Raw genomic sequence first — 21,815 nt, forward strand, 5'->3', positions numbered from 1 at the left:
TTGCCATCCAGCAGCATCTGGAAGGTAACAGGTTCACCATCCCTATCAGATTAAAGAATCGGTTCAATGGAACAAACTTTCTAACCCTCTGAATGGGCAATGTATGGGGTATATACCGTCCTTTTAAGGAAATGCATTAATGCAGCCTTTGCCAACTTTGGGTCCCCAGATGTTGCAGGATTACAATTGCCATCATTCCTGACCATTGGCCAGGCTGCCTGGAGCTGAAGTTCAATGGCATCTGGGGACCCAAGGTTGGAAAAGGCGGCATTAATGTTTCTGTTGGCTCTTTCCAAAGATATCTGACATCACAAGTAAACTACACTGCACAATGAAGCAGATTGCTTTTGTTATTTTAAACTGCTTTAGCCCAGAGTTTGGCATTGTTTGGGCTTCCATTTATTTATTTAATATTTTCATTGCTGATTTACTCTGGCTCATTTAAGTGAGAGGCATTGCAAAGCCAGCAGAAAGCCCGGGGGCTTATGTGTTTTGAATACCGGCTCCTGACTCTGCTATCTGTGCCTGCATAGTAGAATTAGACTGTTATTCTTCAGATGAATACTTTAGTTTTTCCTAGGATAGAAGAGATTGGAAGTAATCCATAGCTTCGCTCCCAGGTTTTGGAGCTGTCAGAGTTTCTCTCTGCTGTTGCTTTAAAAACCAGGAGCAAACACTATCCAAAACTTACTTTTGAGTAAACATTTTTAGAACCGGCATGAAATGCCATTTTAGGCTTGTTTCATTTTTGCAAGGTATTAACTGTGCTTGCAAGACCTTAGGTATTAGTCTCAATTTAGCAAAGTTATGAGAACAGAATCACAATGGTGCTGTCAGGACAAGATTTGGGGGCACAATCCAGGGCCTCACTCAGCAGAATAAGCAGCAGGCCCCCCCAGGAGATCTGGCTTATATTTTGAAGCATGTGAAGTAATCCATATCCCCATCTAAAGAGAAGGACCCTGTAAAACTGTTCTGTCCCAGAGTCTCTACAATGACCTAACTGCATCACTGGTCTTCAGATCTATGCTCTGCATTCCTGTTCAGTGACCCAACCTGGCTCGGCAACCCAGAAGCTTCCTTGGGAGTAGGTCAGCGGCAGAGCATCTGCTTTGCATGCAAAGCATCCTAAGGTAGAGCTGAGGAAAATTACTATCTAAGACCCTGGAGAGCCACTGCCACTCAGTGTTGACAGTACTGGTCTAGATGGGCCAATGGTCTGACTTGGTATAAGGCAGCTTCCTAGATTCCCATGATCCCTTGTGTGATGTGTTCTCAGGCTCTAGGGAGACTCTGCCTGGCTCTAGGGAGGCTCTGCCCACCCAGGCAGTAAGTATTGCCTGTCTGGACTGGGGCTGTGATTCTAGAGATATATTCCTCGCACTTGATGTTCTGCTTTTCTCCAGGGGCTACCTAACAGTCAAACTTCACTTTACATTAAACACACACTTCAAGGCTCATTCTTAAAGCTGCTCATTCTCTCTTTTATAAGAAGCAGCTATCCCCCCCCCCTCTGGCCTGGGATTGCTCTCTCTCTCTCTCTCTCTCTGAACCCTTTCTTCCACATGCCATTTCCTTCCCTCCCTTCTGATGCTATTCCTCCCTCCCAGCTGCCAAAGGTGTATCTTGTCACTTAAGAGACCCACTCTTGACCATGTTGAAACAGGTCTTTGCCACTATTTACATAAGAACATAAGAAGAGCCCTGTTGGATCAGACGAAAGGCCTCTCTAGACCAGCATGTTGCTCCCAGTCAATTGTAACCGTGCATCCTGAATCTGCCGGTATGTGACTGAATCCCACCCCAAAACAGTGTGAGTCTGAAAGCATCCTAAATCAATGTTGTAGCCTTTCCCCATATGGGAGTTCCTCCAGCCTCCTGATCATTTTGATCGCTCTTTTCTGCACCTTTTCAAGGTCTACACTACCTTCCTTGACATGTGGAGACCAGAACCATACACAATATTCCAGATGTGGTCACACCACAGATTTGTAAAAAAGCACTACGATATTGGCAGGTCCTTCCACCACCACCCCAATCTGTTTCCTAAGGATCTCTAACCCTTCAAAGCAGCATTATAGGAGGAGATGCAGCAAGCTGGACTGCCTGTGCTGAGATTCCAGGATAGACTCTCCATGGCTGATTCAAACACCTGTTGCCCTAAACACATTTTGTAAAAACTGTTACTATACAGCTGTCACCCTACCCAACAGATGTTCCAGTTACACTTGTTATGAAGCAATGCACACACCAAACTTCATTGAATCAGAGCGATCTCTGCTAGCATCTCACTTAATTAACCTAAAGCCTCCCAGAAGAAACAAACTTTGTAAGGAGAAGGGATCACACAAACAGAAGAACAGCCCACAATGGAACACACCTTGCTTTTAGCAGACTTTAAACTGTGCTGGCCTGAAAACATTTTCGCACCCAAAAGTGAAAAGTCAAAATGAAGCCTCCTTGCTGCAGATTGACGCTCCATTTATTTTTAATAGCACACATCTGGAGAGGAAAATGGTGTGGTGTCTCCTCTGGAATCTGTGGCCCCCAAGCCCATCCGTCACATTGCTTCATGGCCAGTTCTGGCATGAATGAATGAATAACTCTCTCTCTGAGTCTCTCGCCACGTTCAAAACATCCATTTGCAGAACAATCATCCCATGCATGTTTACTCAGAAGCAAGTCCCACTGTGTTCAGTAGGACTTACTCCCAGGTAAACAAGCTAAGGATTGCTGCCTAAAGGTGTACTAAACAGTGCACAGGACTTCTTCCAGTGATTATAAAAGAATTTCAACCAGAAAATTTAAAAGGCAGCTTGAATTATTAGCGGTGTGTGTGTATGTGCGTGTGTGCACGCATACACTGAACTATTAGGTAGGGTGTGTGCGTGTGTAATAAAAAGCAGAAGACACATACAACTCAGCCTTAGAGAATATTACATCAGCTTGTCTCTCAGTTTTATTTAAAGCAGATGCCATCACATACAGCTCTGTAGTTAATCACTGCTAGTGGAAAATATGACTACAGCTTCATCGGAGGGCAAGTGCATTTTTTTAAAAGCCCATCCTTTTCCAGGGCAACAGGACTTGGCGGCTGATAGGCTGGAAGTGGCAAGTTTATATGAAGGCCGAATGCTTCGGTTTACAAGACGGCCCATTAAGTCTATATGTGGCACAGCTATTTTTATACATAGGACTCAAATGGATGCTCCTCCTGACCCTCCACACTGCTTCAACTGACAGGGTGAGCTAAGAGCAGCAGAGCCTGATGAAAAGTGGCTCATCAATTAACACAATGAGTTTCAAGATTAATTGTTGAGGTCAGTAGTGGGAAACCTCAAGCTCAGGGGCCGGATGCAGTGCGCTGACTCTCCCTATCTGGCCTTCAGGACTCTTCCCAGGTCAACCCCCCATTTACTGGCTCTGCCTCACACCCTCCTTCGGTGTTGTTGCCTGGCTGGAATACGTCCTTGAACATGGATAATGCCTCTTGCTTCCCTAGATGCCAAGGTGCTGATCCTGCCTTCTCACAGTTCTCTCTGCCTGGTAGCAATGACTTCCTCCTTGCTTGGGCCACCCATCATCTGTCTTCAGGGGTGGGTACCCACATGGATCAGGACATAGGGTGTGTGGCTTAAAAGGAATAAGGAGCAATATTGATTTATTTTGTACGTTTATACCCCACTAGGCTTGCCAGGTTCAATCCCTGAAACTGATCCTGTATCTTTAGGAGAAGATAAAATCAGCCAAGTGCAGGTGTTCTTGCAACCCTGTAATGGGAAAATCCACCAGGTGGAATTCTCCCTCCCCCCTGCACAACTTTTAAAGATACAGGAGGCTGGGCCTGGCAACCAAGAGGTATTTTGTATCTTTAAAAGTTGTGCAGAGGGAAGGGAGAATTCCACCTTGTGGTTTTTCCTATTACAGGGTTGCAAGAACACCTGCACTTGGCTGATTTTATCTTCTCCTAAAGATACAGGATCAGTCTCAGGGATTGAACGTGGCAACACTATACCCCACCTTTCTTTCATCATAGAATGCCAAGGCAGCACACATGTAGTTCCAGGCAGTCTCCCATCCAGGCATTGAGCAGACCCAGATTCAGCAAGGTGGTGGTCTCATGTGCTTCAGACCATAGCCTGAGAATACTTGAGATTGCTGTTGAAGATCTGTGTCACAATAGGACTGTCCAGAGAAAGTATATGACTTGGGGCCAATCTACATATTCAGGAAAAGCACATGGTATAGCCTTCCAGGGACTGTACTACCGTGGTTAAACAATTGGGAATGAGGAATTCTTGCCACTCTTCTGGGTGGGTGGGTCTAATATGGTAAAATGGTCTCTGATATCAAAACAAAAAATTCTGGGGTTACCTGTGGAAAATATTTCAGTGAACAGAGTAAGCTTCCTTATACTCAATCAGACCATTGGTCCATCTAGCTCAGCATCATCGACACTGACTGGCAGTGGCTCTCCAAGGTTTTAGGCAGAGTTCTCTCGCAGCCCTGTTTGGAGATGCCAGAGAAGGAACCCGGGACCTTCTGCATGTAAAGCAGATGCTTTATCACTGAACCATGGCCCTAACCTAGCTCTTTCTGAAGATGTTGATTGGATCTTGGTTACCCTTCCTTGGGATTGGGAGAGAATAATTCCTTTTATGTTTAGTAAAGGCTGTGTGTACACTAGTCGCTTCAAAAGCAGTGAGAATGACTTTTCTGGCTGTGTTTTGAAGCAACTCTGTCCTTGGCTAGATATATCTTCAGACCTTTTAGGACTGCCCACAGAAGTGTTTGGCCAATTACTGTCTCTGCCTGAGCTTGCAGCAAAGCGTTTCCATTGGCCACACCTAGAGGGGCAATGGGTTGATCTACCAATCAGTTGCAAAATTGATCTGAAGCTGATTTTTTTTAACAAAACCACACTCGAGCTGATCAGACCAGGTTTTAGAGTAAAAGAGGCAGAGTTCGACTAGTGTCGTGTGCTGATTTTCAAAAAACAGGTGGAGAGACATTGGAACTGGCACAACCGTGTGTCTCTACCCAAAGACCGAGTGGTGGGGGGCTGTATATGTGAATGTGCCTCATAGTCACAGACAAAATTTTTATATTACCCACATCATCTCAAGCCCAATCCTTTCAAATGGACTGAATCCACACATTTAACTTCAAGCATCAAGCGTTGTGTAATCCAAGTGATGTATGAACCAGAGACTGCTCTGAAGTCTAAAAACGCTTCTTGTTGGAGTTAAAAATGTTCTTAAGAGATAAAACTGAATAAGGTTCCAGACATTAATGGTCTTTAACCATAACATGAGATAATGGCAAATGTGTCTCTTTAATGTTGCGTTTCTTTACACAGAAACTGAATCGGGTGAATCATAGCCCATAGATTTAACAGCAGAGATGTAAATTTTATATGAACAGTAGGATTTTAAAAGGGTAGAATTTAATCTTGCAGATCCATGTCTCCTTTGAAACACAATGCAAATGGAGAACATTTGTGATTTCGATTCTGAATTAAACCGTATTAGAGATGAAATGTTTATTTTAAAATAGATGCATGAGTCACTTTTTCTTCTTTCTCTTCCTCCTCCTCCTCCACCAACCCCACCACCATATTCCCCAATGAATATGTATTTAGCACTCTTGGTATCCTGGGAGCTGGACATAACAGACTCAAAGAAGTGGAACAGTTGCTTCCCAAGGGTCTTACAGTAACTTAACAAGTCGGGGCATGGTGGCCTGAGGTCAGGAGCTGAGGAGAAGCTCTATATCCATGCCATAAAAAAGCCCTCTTCAGCAGCAACATCTGAAACATACAAAGCCTCAAAACATATTAGCATTTTATTAAAAAAGAAATAGCAAAACACAACTATCCTTCAACACTCATTGCATCCAGTGCTAGACACTGCAACCTTTGATAAGCACCAAGGGGTAATTATCTGTAATATAAAGGCTGTTGTACATCTTTGGTTCTTCCCTCCAAACACAATCTGAGAAGCAACGGAAGCAGTGGGAGAAAGAGGCTGCTGCAGAATTAGCCAAAGGTCTCTCTCTCTCAGTCAGACAGACAGAACACTGTTATATTTTGCATGGCATTGAGGAGCATGGCAGTCATTTGACCTACCAAACAGCAAGCACTTTGAGTGTATGGTCCAACTGTTGCTGAAGTTTTCGTCATGCTATTTAGAATTGATCATTTCTCAAATGTTTCAAGGAACAGGGCTTATTTTTTCTGTGTCTGCTTCTGTCAGCAGCTCCATGGTCTACACAGCTGGAAACGGTACTCTTTACTTCATGTTCCATTCTAAGAAAAGTTTACATTTGTGGTAACAGGAACCGAGAAGATACCATATTTTCTGCCCCGACGCTCCATCTCCACCTCAGCATTCCAACAAAGAAGGCCACTTATGCATCAGCAAAAAGGAGAGGGGGAGGAAAGAGATTTGCATAACATTTGCATATGCTATTTTATATGTAATATAATATAAATAGAAATATAATACATCTCACTATAATGGGGATGACTGTGACCAGGGGAGCTTCCAGATGGTTGCTATTTTTGGGATATTCCATCGCATACTGGCAAATTCAGGTTGCATATATAGTTGATTGGGAGATCTTGCACAACAAACCTGCTTCCCCAAAAGATTAAACTTCTTGTGATAAGGAAAGTGAGGGGGAAATGCACTGGAAAGCGTGGAACAACACTTGCTTTGACACAATGTCACCTAACCTCCCTGCAAACAAATCGGAATGAATGCTTACTGAACAGCCAATGCTGTCAGGATGCATACTCAATAAGCAGGTCATCTGGAAGCACCCCAGGTGGCCTCTGTTCCTGCTCAGTCTGCTGCCAAGGTATTGTTGATGGGCAACCTCAAAATTCCAGCTGCTCCTTGTCATGGTTGTTTATCTTTAAACTAAACGTGGACTGGATAGCCCTTCAAATAGCAAACTCCTTCAAATATAGGATTGTACTCTGGAAAATAAGTAGGACACATGGCTACTCTAATTCCAACACCAAGTCTTAGCTACCAGGCTAGTTCAAGGCTATTGGTGTCTAAAGCCCTATACTTGGGACCAGGATACTTAAAAGATCATCTCAACACCTACATACCCAACAAATCACTGTTTTTGCAGGACAGGATATTCTGCAGATACCATCCTATGAGAAGGTCCCTTCCACACATGTGGCAGCACCTATCCTTTGAACTTCCTCCCATTGCATATCAGGTAGGTACCTTCTCCATTGTCTTTTTGGTGCTGCGAAAGACACTTCTCGTTCAACAAGCTTTCTCAAACTATCCCAGTTCATATCTGCCTTGGATTTGAACTGATTTTATGTCTGCTGTTGTTGTTCTAAACTGCTTTTATATTTATCTTTTTAAAAAAAAAAGATTTTATATATTCAATTGTTGTAACTGTTTTAAGTATGTAACTGTTTTATACGTGTTATATTGTAAATAGCTTTGGGATGCCTCCTGGGAAGCAATTCATACATGGAATTAATAATACTAAGTCCTCTAGCTGGTTACCTCTGGCTTAGTTCCGGAACAACTTGCTCAGTGACCTCACAGCTCCATAGATGTGTACAGATGTACATTAATTAAGCAACAGGCTCACTGAGAAAGTGACAAGTGCACTTGCTGTTTTTGGTATAAACATTGAGTCTTTTTCGTTCAGGTTTGACCTTAGGGAGAACTAGTTCTTCCTAGTTGCACCAGAATCCAGCCATGCAGAGCACTGATTGGCTGACCCCTCTGATGTGACAAGGTTACCTCCTCCCGAATTTCCCTTTTACTTTTAAAAAACTTATTGAGGATTAAAAAAAAAAGACACTGAGCCCAACTCCAAGTGAGTGAATGATCATGCTGTGCTTTCATTTTTTTTAAAAAAAAGGTCGGGTAACATGCATGCATGAAGCATGGGTGAGCGACAGACTACTACACTGGTGTTTGATTCATGAGCCAGAGCATCTGTCAAATGGGTCGCGAAGGCAAGAGAAACCCAGGCTAGAGATGCAGGAGGAAAAAGGGCAGCAAGCCCTGCTTCTTAGGCAGGAGTGCAGGATCTGTGGCCTCCTAGATGTTTTTGGACTACAACCCTCATCATACCTGACTACTGGCCACGCTTGCTGTGGCTGACTGGATTTGCAGCCCAACAACAATTAGAGGGCCACAGATTCCCCATCCCTGCTCTAAGGTGTAATTGTATATTTCTGGAATTTCCTATTGGGATAGGAATCAGGGGTATGATTTCCCAGTGGTACCACTCTTGCCTGGAGAGTAAGATAGTGCTGGGATACATAAGTTTTAAAGTTACAGGGTGCCCCAGCTTGTCTCTCATGCTGTTTGACATCTACATAAAACCACTGGAAGTGATTGGCCAGGGATTTAGAGTGGCACCATCAATATGCTGCTGACAGTTCTATTTCTCCTTTTCATCTGATCCAGATACAGCATTGGCTATCTTGAATCAGAGCCTCGGCAATGGAGTGAATAAGGGCTATTATTTAAACAAGCCAGAAAATATTGAGATACGACTAGCAGATGGTACAGTCAACCACAGAGATTGTATTATTTGACCCATATTGGATGGGGTTGCACTCCCTCTTGAGAATAGGGTTTGTAGCTTCGGAGTGCCTTTAGCTCTAGTTTTGCTCATAGACTCCCAGATGATTCCTGTGGTTCAAAGGACCTTTTAGTAATCTCAGTTGGTATGCTAAGTATGACCTTTCCTAGAGAAATGTGATCTTGCCATAGTTGTCCATGTCTTAGTAACATCCAGGCTACATTACTGAAATGTGCTTTATGTGGGGCTGCTTATGGAAATATGGTGACTGGATTATTAATGTGTTGATTGGCCTGAGTCTATTTGACTAGTACTGAAACCAACCGATCCAAATTTGGTGGTGGTGATTTCAGCTTCTGCTGCATCAGGCAGCCACCTGAGTCTCCCCAATGTTAGGGCTAGCCTCGTCATCAGCCATTTTGTCTAGTATGGCAAAAATGTACATACCAAGGGGACATTTTAGGCCATATTGCTGTATTGCTGCTCTTTATCTAGATCCATAAATGCTGGTGTGTGTTTTTTTGTCTGTTGCTGTTCTTGTTTTTTAAAAGTGTTTAATTACTTGTTTTTAATGGTTTTATTGATAATTTTAATTATTTTCTAAACCGCTTAGACTTTTTTACAATCAAGCAGTATATAAATTTAAATAAATAAATTTAGCATTGACTTTGTATTGTGTGTATTAGCATTTATGTAAGCTGCCATGACTATTTGTGTACATGGAAAGGTAGAATATAAAAAATTAAAATACACCTGAGTGGCCCCAAGGAGAACCTTGTAAACCAGTTTGGTAATGCCATCCGCTGAGGCTAAAAGGGAGTGGCTTATCTAAAGCCACTTAGTGAATTCATGGCAGAGATGAAGCTTTGGAGACTTTTATCATCACAGCAACTGACTATGGGGAAGAGCCACAGCTCAGTGGCAGAGCACATGTTTTGCGTGCAAAAGGTCCCAGGTTCAATCTCTAGCATCTCTAGGTAGGATTGGACAAGACTCCTGCCTGAAACTGTAGGGAGCCACTGTCAGTCAACGTAGCAGACAATATTCAGCTAGATAAAATTGGTTCAAGGTAGCTTCTTGTGTCCTTAGTTGCTATAGCATTTTTATAGTGTTTGTACTTTACTGCAAATATCTCATCCTTCCTCACAGTAACCGTGAGTTAGTTCCTGTCATGGGAGGAAAAAGGCAATCCAGAAGTTTTTATAAACATATACAAATACATACACATCTGTTTTACAGCAAGGGAACTGGGCTAAAAGACTATAACCGTCAATGGCTACTAGCCATGGTAGCTATGTTCCACCTCCACTGATGGAGGCAGTATCCCTCCGAATACAAGTTGCTGGGAATCACAAGTGGGGAGAGTGCTGTTGTGCTCATGTTCTGCTTATGAGCTTTCCATGGAGAAAGTGTTCCATGAACATGAGAACAGGGGTGGACTAGATAAGGCTCTAGCCTGATCCAGCAGGCTCTTCTTATGTGCAAAACTACCCAGAGAGTCCATTTGTTTACATTTATTTATTTAGTGGATTTGCATTCCACTTTTTGACTGAAGTCTTCATAATATTATAACAGAATTAGGCTGCAGTATTATACACACTTACCTGGGAGTGTCCCACTGAATCCAGTGCAGCTGAGAACTTCATGCATAGGATTGCATTATTAAATGTTTTAAGGGCAATATATAAAATAAAGCAAAACTAGCTGGAGCAAGAGCAGGGATCTGATCTCGCTTTTGTCTGCCTCCCCCCCTCCCTTGAGCTCCATGCCATCCCACAAGGTGGTTGGTAGTAGATGGCCCTCTAGTGTGTGGAAAGGGACTTAGATTGTGGGGTAGGTTTGATCTGAACACACCTCTTTCTGCTCTAAGTCCAGTTTGAAGCACTACTCAAGAAAAAGAAACAATTCCTCTGCAAAAAGAAATAGCTAACAGCCACCAAGTATTCATTGCACTATGAACTGATTCTTTGGAATAGTTCAATGCCTTTGCACAGTTGTGATGCAACCCTGTCAGCCGACATATGACTTGCAGAAGTGTCATATAACACAGGCATAGAGTCAGCTGAGTCAAGAGCCATGAGGCAGGCTCTGAAACCCGTCAGGGTGCAGGAGAGCTAGTATAGAAGCTGGGAACAGGCTCTGGAAACACTGTCTAAGCCTGTGAGAGTTCCGGACCTGGCACTGCTGAACTCAGGATTTCAGTCAAGCGATACGTAAGATGTCCATATTGTAAGGGGCCCCATGTCCTGTGGCCCTTTACTGCACTTCAGCTGAATGAAGAGGAGAGGTTGTTCTGCAAGATTGGTTGAGGGAGTTTCTAGACTGTCAGTATTTTGCAGGAGGGCTTCAAGCGCATTAAAAAACTCTGTTGTCCTAGTGCAACGAATCCACAGCAGTGGGAGCATCAGGTTGACGTCATGGCTACACCTGCACCAGGCTCCCCGTGCCTTGCCCCTCTTGGTCAGTAGTTTGACAGCATCCAGAAGTCAGGGGGACAACACTATCTCTGCAACTGCTACTGGTAACCACCCTTCAAACAAATCAAAGTGAATGCTCAATAAAAACAGAAGGCAATCTAACCTCTGCTCAATAAACAGTTTGTTGGGAGGGACCTTGAGTTAGCCCCCAACTACAGCTGTATTTGTCTTAAATCGATGGGCATGAAGCCCGCTGCAACGAAATTGCTGGACACTTTCAAGATAAGATCGCATGTATCCGCAGGGATCTTGACTCCGATGTTGCGACAGATGAATCCATTGAAGTGTCCGGAGCACGGCCTTGTCCTTCATTATTGGATGAGTTTCAGTTGGTGCAGCTCGAGGAAGTGGACAAGGTGCTTGGAATGGTTCGGGCAACCACGTCTGTTCTGGATCCTTGCCCATCTTGGCTAGTGAAAGCTAGCAGGGCTGGGACCACCGGTTGGGCCAAGGAAGTGGTTAATGCCTCCTTGAGGGAGGGAGTAGTCCCTGGTAGCCTCAAGGAGGCAGTAGTGAGACCTCTTTTAAAGAAACCCTCCTTGGACCCAGATAACTTGAACAACTATAGACCGGTGGCGAATGTCCCTTTTTTGGGCAAGGTTTTGGAACGGGTGGTTGCCGGCCAGCTCCAGGCGCTCTTGGATGAAACCGATTATCTAGATCCGTTTCAATCCGGTTTTAGGCCCGGTTTTGGCACCGAAACAGCCTTGGTCGCCCTGTATGATGACCTTTGTCGGGAGAGGGACAGAGGGAGTGTGACTCTGTTGATTCTCCTTGATCTCTCAGTGGCATTTGATACCATCGACCATGGTATCCTTCTGGGGAGACTCGCGGAGTTGGGTGTCGGGGGCACTGCTTGGCAGTGGTTCCGCTCCTACTTCGCGGACCGTCACCAGAAGGTAGTGCTTGGGGAACATCACTCGACACCATGGACTCTCCATTGTGGAGTCCCTCAGGGGTCGGTCTTGTCCCCCATGCTTTTCAACATCTACATGCAGCCGCTGGGTGCGGTCATCAGGAGTTTTGGAGTGCGTTGCCATCAATATGCTGATGACACGCAGCTCTATTTCTCCTTTTCATCTTCTTCAGGTGAGTCTGTTGATGTGCTGAACCGTTGCCTGACCGCGATAACGGACTGGATGAGAGCTAATAAACTGAGACTCAATCCAGACAAGACCGAGACACTGCTGGTGAATGCCTTCCCTGCTCAGATGGTGGATGTTCACCCTGTTCTGGATGGGGTTACACTCCCCCTGAAAGAACAGGTACGTAGTTTGGGGGTTCTTTTCGATTCTTCCTTGTCTCTCGAGGCCCAAGTGGCCTCGGTGGCACGGAATGCATTTTACCATCTTCGTCTGGTAGCCCAACTACGCCCCTATCTGGACAGAGACGACCTCGCCTCCGTTGTTCATGCTCTGGTAACTTCAAGATTGGATTACTGTAATGCGCTCTACGTAGGGCTGCCCTTGAAGACAGTTCGGAAGCTTCAGCTGGTGCAGAACGCGGCTGCCAGACTATTGACGAGGACCAGTCGGTCTTCGCATATAACACCTATTCTGGTGCGTCTGCACTGGCTCCCTATTTGCTTCCGGGCGAGATTCAAGGTGCTGGTTTTGACCTATAAAGCCTTACACGGCGTGGGACCTCAATACCTTGTGGAACGCCTCTCTCGCTATGAACCTACCCGTTCACTTCGTTCAGAATCTAAGGCCCTCCTCCGGGTACCAGCTCATCGGGAAGCCCGGAGGGTGGTTACTAGATCTAGGGCCTTTTCTGTGGTGGCCCCTGAGTTGTGGAACAGCCTCCCCGAAGAGGTACGCCTGGCGCCTACACTTCTATCTTTCCGGCGCCAGGTAAAGACCTTTTTATGCTCCCAGGCATTTTAATCTTTTAATTTTCTTAATCTTTCTACTTTTAACATGTATCCTTTTTAATTTGTGTTGTATTTCGTTTTTGTTGTGCTTTCTGTTGTTTGTTTGTACATGTTTTTGTGATTTTTTACTATGATATATTGTATTTTATCTTGTTTGTTCACCGCCCTAAGAGCTATTTTGCTAAGGGCGGTATATAAATTGAAATAATAAATAAATAAATAAATAAGTATTTTGACTTCAATGGGTCTACTCTGAGTATGACTTAGTTGGCTACAACCTTCAGTCTTTTAACCACAACAAGCAATGCTGTAGAGAAGACTGGAGTGCAAAGCACAAATGCAACCATTGTAAACAGACATAAATCAGGCTATGGAAAGTTGTGTTTCTCACAAGAGCTGTATATATTCAAAGTTATATATTTAATGTAATCATACACTTGCATCATAAACATCATAGCCAGGGTGGTCCCAAAGATAGTATGCTAGCTTTAAACCAAGAAAACTCTGCTGTTTGAATCCCACCTCACCCCTGCACTTTTTGGGTGGTCTTGAGTCCCACCACCTATGCAAAAGAGCAGGAATGGTAGAATGCCTCCAGTCATTGTGAGGCTAAATACTCCTTTGCATGTTAAAAATATGGTAACAGAGTGGCCAAACTGAAATTCCCAAGCAATCTGGGTGCAGCTTCTACACAATATAGGAAAGTAAGAAAGAACAGCACAACACTTTTTAGCAAGTTAAAAAATCTTTGACGGGGTTGTCACCTGCAATTGAGACACTAGGTAGATCTTGAGGTTGCAATCCTATACACAACTTACTTCTGAGTAGATATGTATAGGATTGTGCTGCAATCTTCCAGTGCAGCAGGAGACTAGGAAGATGTTGTTCCTACTACTGGGCTCCTACTGGGAGGAAGGGTGGGATATAAATCAAATAAATAAATACTAGCCTGGTCAGATGGAAAAGAGCGCAGGACTCCTGCGCTTTTAATAGCTTTGCTGAAGAGGGAATTTCAACAAGTGTCATGGAAGCCATAGTAATTAAGGCAGGGCAGGGGGATGCCATTGCTGCCTTGCCCTTTTGGTGTTTCTGAAGATTCAAGCTCTAGTCCAGTGTCCAGTCTCCACAGGGCCTGTTGGGCTGCCTATCAGACACACGGAGACCTTTGCCTCAGAGTACTGTGTAGCTGCTGCAGCAAAACAGACATTTGTGCCACTGGTGGTGGCAGGCCACTCACGCCTTGCTCTGAGGAAGGGTCCTTCTCAGAGTGAGGCACCTTGGACGAGATGGCCTTAGAGATCGCCTGTGCTGTGGCCATAGCAAATCCCTTTTACATTTTAAGAGTGGTTAAACCGTTTAACCAAATGCAAAGATGTATCACTGAACAGGATCATTCAGACCATGGTATTCCCGATCTCTATGTATGGATGTGAAAGTTGGACAGTGAAGAAAGCAGATAAGAGAAAAATAAACTCTATCGAAATGTGTTGTTGGAGGATAGCTTTGTGTATATCATGGACTGCAAAAAAGAGAATTGGGTGTTAGAACAAATTAAATTAGAACTATCGCTAGAAGCTGAAATGATGAAACTGAGATTATCATACTTTGGACACATAATGAGAAGACATGATTCACTAGAAAAGACAATAATGGGAAAAACAGAAGAGAGTAGAAAAAGAGGAAGACCAAACAAGAGATGGGTTGATTCCATAAAGGAAGCCACAGACTTGAACTTACAAGATTTGAACAGGGTGATTCACGACAGATGCTATTGGAGGTCGCCAATTCATAGGGTCTCCATAAGTCATGATCGACTTGAAGGCACATAACAACAACAAACTGTTTAAAGACTTAACATTCTATTCTATTCTTAAATTTCAAATAGTATTATATGCGGTCATGGCAAAACCCCAGCGGTATAGATCCTCTTGAAGGCCACCTCACTCACAGTACCTTAGGGTCCTTCATCTGAGTGAGATATTGTTGGGATGGATACCCTGCAGAGCTTCAGTGCTGCTGCATCAAAGCAAGGGGTGGCTGAAGGGAGGAGGTCACTACATAGAGGCAGGGTGTGAGTCAGCAGCTGCTGTGACTCGGACAGCAGAATCTCTTGCACCGGCCTCTTGATATCTCACCAGTGTTGCTACTGCCTTTTGACAATGCAATCCCATGCATATTTATTCAGAAATCTCACTGTGTGGCGTTTACAAGAAAGTCTGCAAAAGACTGTAGCCTGACAACATTAACATGGCAAGGTCGCTTAACATGGATTAGTTATCCTTTAACACACACACACCAACACTATTTTAAAATAAAGAAAAAAATATGCACAGGGCAAAATGCACTCACAGCCTTTTAATACTACATCCATGTGTACCAGTGTCAGGAAAGGCTGTGTGTTTGAAGTGACTGCCACTCCCATTCTTAGTATAGAAAGAGGGTAAACTTTTTTCACTCCTTCCATGCCTGGTTATGAGCAGTGTGAAGAATATAATCCAATTAAATGGTAGAGCTAGGGGGTGCTAAGTCTTCCAAAATGGACAGAATGCAAGAGTGTTGTCATCACGTATGTGGGGCAAGCAACACTCCTAATTATCAGTAGCAGCTACTGAACCTTATGGCACGATGCAGCTGTGCTCCTGACCCTTGCCTTGGTGACTGTCTGAACCTAAAGCAGAGCTGATGTTAGCATCCAGCAGGACAGGCAAATGCTACGGTCTATGGGCCCTGGGGGTGGGGGCACCACAGCTGACACTGGCCTCTTTTTAAAAAAATGTTTTTTACTTTTTTTTTACTGTAAAGCGCTGTGCAAGGCAACAGATATCGCTGCTGCCAGTGCTGTCATTGCCCTTCTCTCCAATGGTTCTGGGCCCAGTCCCATTGACCCCAGAATTATTGGGAAGGACAGTGATGGAGAACATAAGAATGTTAGAGGAGCCTGCTGGATCAGACCAGTGGCTTGAGTCCACCATCCTGTTCACAGTGTCCAACTGTGACTGTGGGAAGCCTGCAAGCAAGACCTGAGTGCAAAGAGCACTCTCACCTCCTGCAGTTTCCAGCAACTGGTAATTCAGAAGCATACTATCTTCAGCTAGGGAGGCAGAGCATAGTAGCCATTGACAGCCTTTTCCTCCATGAATTTGACCAATCCTCTTTTCAAGCCATCCAAGTTTGTGGTCATCACTGCCTCTTGTGGGAGCGAATTCCATTGTTTAACTATGCACTTGGTGAAGATGATCTTTCGTCTGTCCTGAATCTTCCAACAATCAGCTTCATTGGATGTCCCCGAGGTCTTGTTTTATGAGGGGGAAAAACATTCCTCTATCCACTTTCTCCATGCCATGCATAATTTTATGCACTTCTGCCCTGTTACCACTTATTCATCTTTTCTCTAAACTAAAAAGCCCCAAATGCTGCAACCTTTCCTCACAGGGGAGTCGCTCCATCTCCCTGATCATTTTGGTTGCCCTTTTCTGAACCTTTTCCCAGTGCATCCATCTGTGCTACACTGGTCAAGCAGCAACTACTAGAAGTGAGCTGGAGAACCCAGGGTAGCGCAGGTGCTTCTTCTTTGTGCTGGCCACCCTGACACTCTGACCATCCTTGCCAGTCCAAAGTAGCACAACAGCACTACGAAAGAACATTTAAGGTGCCATGAGGCTCAGAACAGCAGACATGGCAGCGCTCTTCTCCATTACCACCCACCCAACTTTAATAATACAAGCAACAGTCTCTCATCCTCCATCATCCAGTGATCAGAGGTGTCAGAGGGTGCCTTGTCCAGAGCCCGCTCAAACCTAGAGCTAGACCTGACCTAGAGGGTTCAGTGGTGGAGGACATGCTTTGCATGGAGAAAGTTCCTGGGGATTTCCACATAGGGCTGGTAAAAACTCCTGCCTGAAACTCTAGACAGCCACTGCCACTAACCTAGATGAACCAATGGTCTGACTTGGTATAAGGCAGCTTCCTATGATCTTGTGGTGTTTAACCAATGGCAGTCCCAGGATTTGGAGGCTCTGAGCAAACATCCACGGTGGTCTCTCTTAACCTGCAAGTGGTGGGGCATGAAAACACACTCAGGCCTGTTGAGTGGAAAGGCAGAACGGTGTCACTGATGGGGCGGTAAGCTTTTGCTTGTCTCGGGCCCCTGGAACTCTTTTATGGAACTCTTACCTTCCGTATACTTGCCTTTGCTTCTTACATCTTACCTTCAAAAGTGCCTGGATCTCCTTAGCATAGGTCCTCCAGATCTTCATGCCAAATCTTCTCATAACTGGTGGTCAGTGCCTGTAGGCAGAACCATCTGTGACTGGGAGATGGAGTCCAGGGCTGATCAAAGGATAAAACCAGGGTGGTTGTGTGGAAGAAGGCTTGTTTGGGTAAGACCTAATAAGAACCGAACATGATTTGGCAGGCCCAAAGGCAGAGCCTGTTTTTGGTTTGCTTGTTTTTTTGTTAGGTCCAGTGGTGAAACCAAGTGGCTTCTGACATAACTGGTGACTGAGCCCAGTGCAAAAGTTGTCTATTCACTGAATGTATACATACAGCTTTCGGGGGGGGGGGGAAATAGCGGAAGGAGAAAACGACCTTGCCCCTTGCTTTACTGGCAACTGTCCACAAAAGGGGTGGGGGAAGCACAGCAGCAGCCAGACTGTGTTTATTTCTGATTGGCTGGCAACTTTACTTTAGTGTGTGTGTTTTTAACCACACTTTATTTGTTAGACTTGAGCAGTTTAAATATTTTACAAGAGGAAAGAAAACAAATTGGGAAAACTATAATAAAATGTTACCAAAAAAGCTTTGAAAAGACGGTGAAGATACACTACTATTTATCTAGTGTATTATGTACCACTTTGATGTCTGTTTTACATTTTGTTGTGCCCCTACTGAACAAAGGTATATTGATATATTTCTCCTCCCTGCCCCAACTTTTTGACACTTCCCCATTTATAGAAAGTGATTTTCAGTGAATCTTATCAAACGATACTATACAGCCAAGACAGTGGCTGTATACTACAGCCAGCATGGATTTTTCACATTCAGCCATGTTTAATTGAAAATATCCTCATGCCATTCTGCTGTTTCCCATAAAGCTCATTGCAAAACAAAATGTTACAAAACTTACAGTCCTGAACTCAGAAATGCTTGCTTAACAACCCTCTAAGTTTTCATGGTGATACACAAAACAGAGAGAATTGAGAATTCAAAGTGTAAAACAAGAGAAAAAAATCCAGAGCCCTGTTGGACTTTTTTCTGTCTGCAGTCTCATAATTTGTTGAAATGAATTAAAAATCAGCTATATTCACAGAGTACCCGTAATCCTATTACTGATCCTGCCCCATACCCTGACCTTCATCTTCTGCAGTTTAAAAGTAAAAAAACCTGCATAGCTGATTTTTAATTAATTTAAGAAATTTAACATTGAAGTCTATGATAGCACAGGGCATCTCAGTCAGAACCAACTGTCCCTGTTCTAAAAGCCAGACTCACAGCTGTTTGGCTTGGCTAATCAGGGGGCCACACCCATGCCGGACATTGATTCCAAATTAAACCATCATGGCTTCCCCCAAAGAATCCTGGGAACTGTAGTTTATGAAGGGTGCTGAGAGGAGACTCCTATTCCCCTGACAGAGCTCCAGTGGCCAGACTGGTTTAACAGTCAGTCGCTCTGATTGAAGTTCTGTGAGGGAAATAGTGTCTCCTAGCAACTCTCAGCACCCTTCACAAACTACACTTCCCAGGATTTTTTGAGGGAAGCCATGACTGTTTAAAGTGGAATAAATTTGGGAGAGAGACAACATGTGTCTGGTGTAGAATAAAAAAAGTGGGGGAAACCCTTAAAAACAACAATACTGTTCACAATGTTTTCCTTTTGGAAATGAGAGGGGCTTTCCCTCTGCCCAGTGTCCACCCCTAATCTCCTGCCTCCCTCTCCCTCTCCCCCTTCCTGCCCCCTTCCTCCAGGTCAGTTTTACCTATCCTAAGCATGACTGTATAGTAAATCCCATTGAACTCAATAAGCATGTAAATGATCAAACCTGCTATCCCCTTCCTCCTCCCTCCCCTCCTCCTACCCCCTCCCTTCCTCTTCCCCCTCTCCCCACCCCATCCTCCCTTCCCCACTCCAGCCCTCCTTCCCCTTCTTCTCCCCTGTGGTCAGATTCACCTATCCTAAGCATGAATGCACAAGACTAAATCCCACTGAACTCAAACATGATCAAACCTGCCTCTCCCCTCCCGCAACCTTCTCCTTTCCTCTGCCCCTCCTCCCTTCCCCACTCCAGCCTTCCCTCCCTCCCCCTTCTCCTACTCCCCCGTGGTCAGTTTTGCCTATTGTAAGCAGGATTGCATGGGAGTGAATCCAACTGAACTCAATAAGCATGCAAATGATCACACCTGCCTTTCACCTCCCCTCCCCTCTCCCCATCCTTCCTTTTGATAGATACATCTGTTGGCTATAGGTACGTTTGGTGTAGTGGTTAAGGTGCTGGACTATGACCTGGGAGACCAGGGTTCAAATCCCCACACAGCCATGAAGCTCACTGGGTGACCTTGGGTCAGTCACTGCCTCTCAGCCTCAGAGGAAGGTAATTGTAAACCCCCTCTGAATACCGCTTACCATGAAAACCCTGTTCATAGGGTTGCCATAGGTCAGGATTGACTTGAAGGCAGTTCATTTCCATAGGTAAGTTCTTAAACCACAAGGTTGGTTTTTTTTGCCTATTAGTAAATTATCACTGTATCAGAATAATATTAGGTTAAAATGGTTAGCAAATTTGTATCAAATAATATGAGTTTTAAATATCCAAGCGTCAAATTTGGGGGTGAGGGTGAGAGGGACAAATGCATGCACCATGCAAATTTAGGATTATTTGATGTGCAATCTCATAAACAGTAAACACATTAGGTTGTATCCAACAAAGCTATATTCAAGAGTAGACCCGTTGAAATTAATGGACTTAGGTTAGTCATACCCATTAATTTAAATGAGTCTCCCCATTAATCCCGCTGAAATCAGAGGAATAAGTGGGAACTGTTAGCTGCTTATGTGGCATTGAAATCAATGGGATTTAGGTAAATCTAGCTTTTGTTGGATTGCCATTATTTGCTACTACTTTCAATTATAATTATTATTATGATTATCATCATCATTTATTACCTGCCCTTCATCCAGAGATCCCAGGGCGGGTTACAACAATGTTAAAATACGACATTAAAAGCAATTTAAAAACAACCTAAAATCCCCAAATAGGGTAGGTCCTAAAAATACATATCTCAGGTGTCAAAGGCCAGGGTAAAGAGCTGCAACTTCAGCATTTGCCTAAAATTGGACAGTGAAGATGCCCTGCCTTGGGTCACTTCCGCCTCCAAATTTCTGTGGGTGGCAGAACTACCAAAAAGGGTCTCCTCTGTTGATCTCAGTACCTAGGAGAGTCTGTAGGGAAGGAGGTATTTTTCAGATATTTGGGACCTAAGTTCTTTAGGGCTTTAAAGTCTAGCGTGAGCACTTTAAACTGGACCCGGAAATGAACTGGCAGCCGATGATAGGTCTGAGGTAGAGACTACTGATTTTTGTAAACCACTTTGGGAGCCTTTTGGGCTAAAGAGAGGAATATAAATGCTATAAATAAATGAAAAATCTATTGCTATTATTCCTAGTAGTAGTGTATGGACTTAAAAGTGCTCATATACCACTGATGGCAAGTGAACAGCATCAATTACCACCAGTACTACATTTTCTCAAGAGTGAACTCCTGTTTACCTGGGAAAATATCCCATTAATTCAGTGGGGCTTACTTCTAGTAGATATGTATGGATCTTCACTGTGAATTATTGCTCCAGTTTTCAGGAAGAATGAGAGCTGGGAAAGAAGGGTAGTGTGGGCTTCTCCCATGTGGCAATATCTTCCAATGTTATGGTAGGAGCACATGCTGTAGTAGCGGATCCCATAACACATCTTATAGCAGCCAACTTGGTGCCCTCCAGATGTTTTGGACTATAATTAATTCCTATCATTCCCAGCCATCATGAGAGTTGTAGTCCTTGCTGGATTGGGGAAGGCTACCCTATAGAATCCTTAGAAATAACATCCATGATCAGTGTCTCTGATTATCAATAATAAAACAATGGCACTTCATTTCTTAGTTTATTTATTTATTAGATTTATATCCCGCCCTTTCTCCCATTAGGACCGCAGGAGTTGTGAATCTATAACTCTCCAAGTTGACTACTCTGGAACTGCATATGCATGAGCAATCACATGCTCATACATGTAAGACCACCTGCCTGTTATAGACCTGTAAGATCACTTAAATTATCTGAGGAAATTCTACTCACAGCAACACACCCTACAGATATAATGGGACAGTGACTCAGAAACAGGCATTTTCTGCTGTTGTACTGTGGAATGTCCTTCCCTTTACCATACCTGAAGCAGCAACCATCAGTTGATTCAGATATCTTATAAAGACACGCATTTTTGGCCAGGCTTTCCCTGACATTGGGAAATATTCTCTTGATTTGCTTTATCCACTTTTATATGTTTTTATGTGTTTTTATATTGTGGTTTTACTGGTTTTAGGTGTGTTTTTGTATGAATGACATACTGTTTGCTTTTTAGACTGTACATCACTTTGAGATTTTTGAATCATTAAGCCAGATATAAATGCTTATAATGAAATATTAAACCAGATATAAATAAAATAAAATACCCCTGGTGCTATACAGCTTATCACCAGAGTTATTTGGTTGTGCACATGGAATGTTGCTGTGCAAGAGGTTCTGTTGAATTTATGTGAAGAAGGGAACATATAGGAATCTATAGAAGATATGTACAACATAGACCGATCTTTAAAATTACTGTTTATAAGGGAAGGGAAGTAATTACACAT

At 43.8% G+C, this 21,815-nt stretch overlaps 1 long non-coding RNA gene across 1 annotated transcript in view; it reads right to left on the minus strand.

The window, feature by feature from the left end:
* Positions 1-5,336: 5,336 nt before the first annotated feature.
* Positions 5,337-21,815, minus strand: part of LOC133383864 (uncharacterized) — a 39,593-nt gene continuing 23,114 nt past the window's right edge. The window contains exons 3-4 of the long non-coding RNA XR_009762421.1: positions 17,133-17,253; positions 5,337-6,407 (exon numbers count right to left, since the gene is read on the minus strand). This is a non-coding gene — a long non-coding RNA (uncharacterized LOC133383864). The remainder of the gene's footprint in view (positions 6,408-17,132; positions 17,254-21,815) is intronic.

The sequence above is a fragment of the Rhineura floridana genome, chromosome 4, assembly GCF_030035675.1.
Source record: "Rhineura floridana isolate rRhiFlo1 chromosome 4, rRhiFlo1.hap2, whole genome shotgun sequence".
NCBI classification, from domain to species: Eukaryota; Metazoa; Chordata; class Lepidosauria; order Squamata; family Rhineuridae; genus Rhineura; species Rhineura floridana.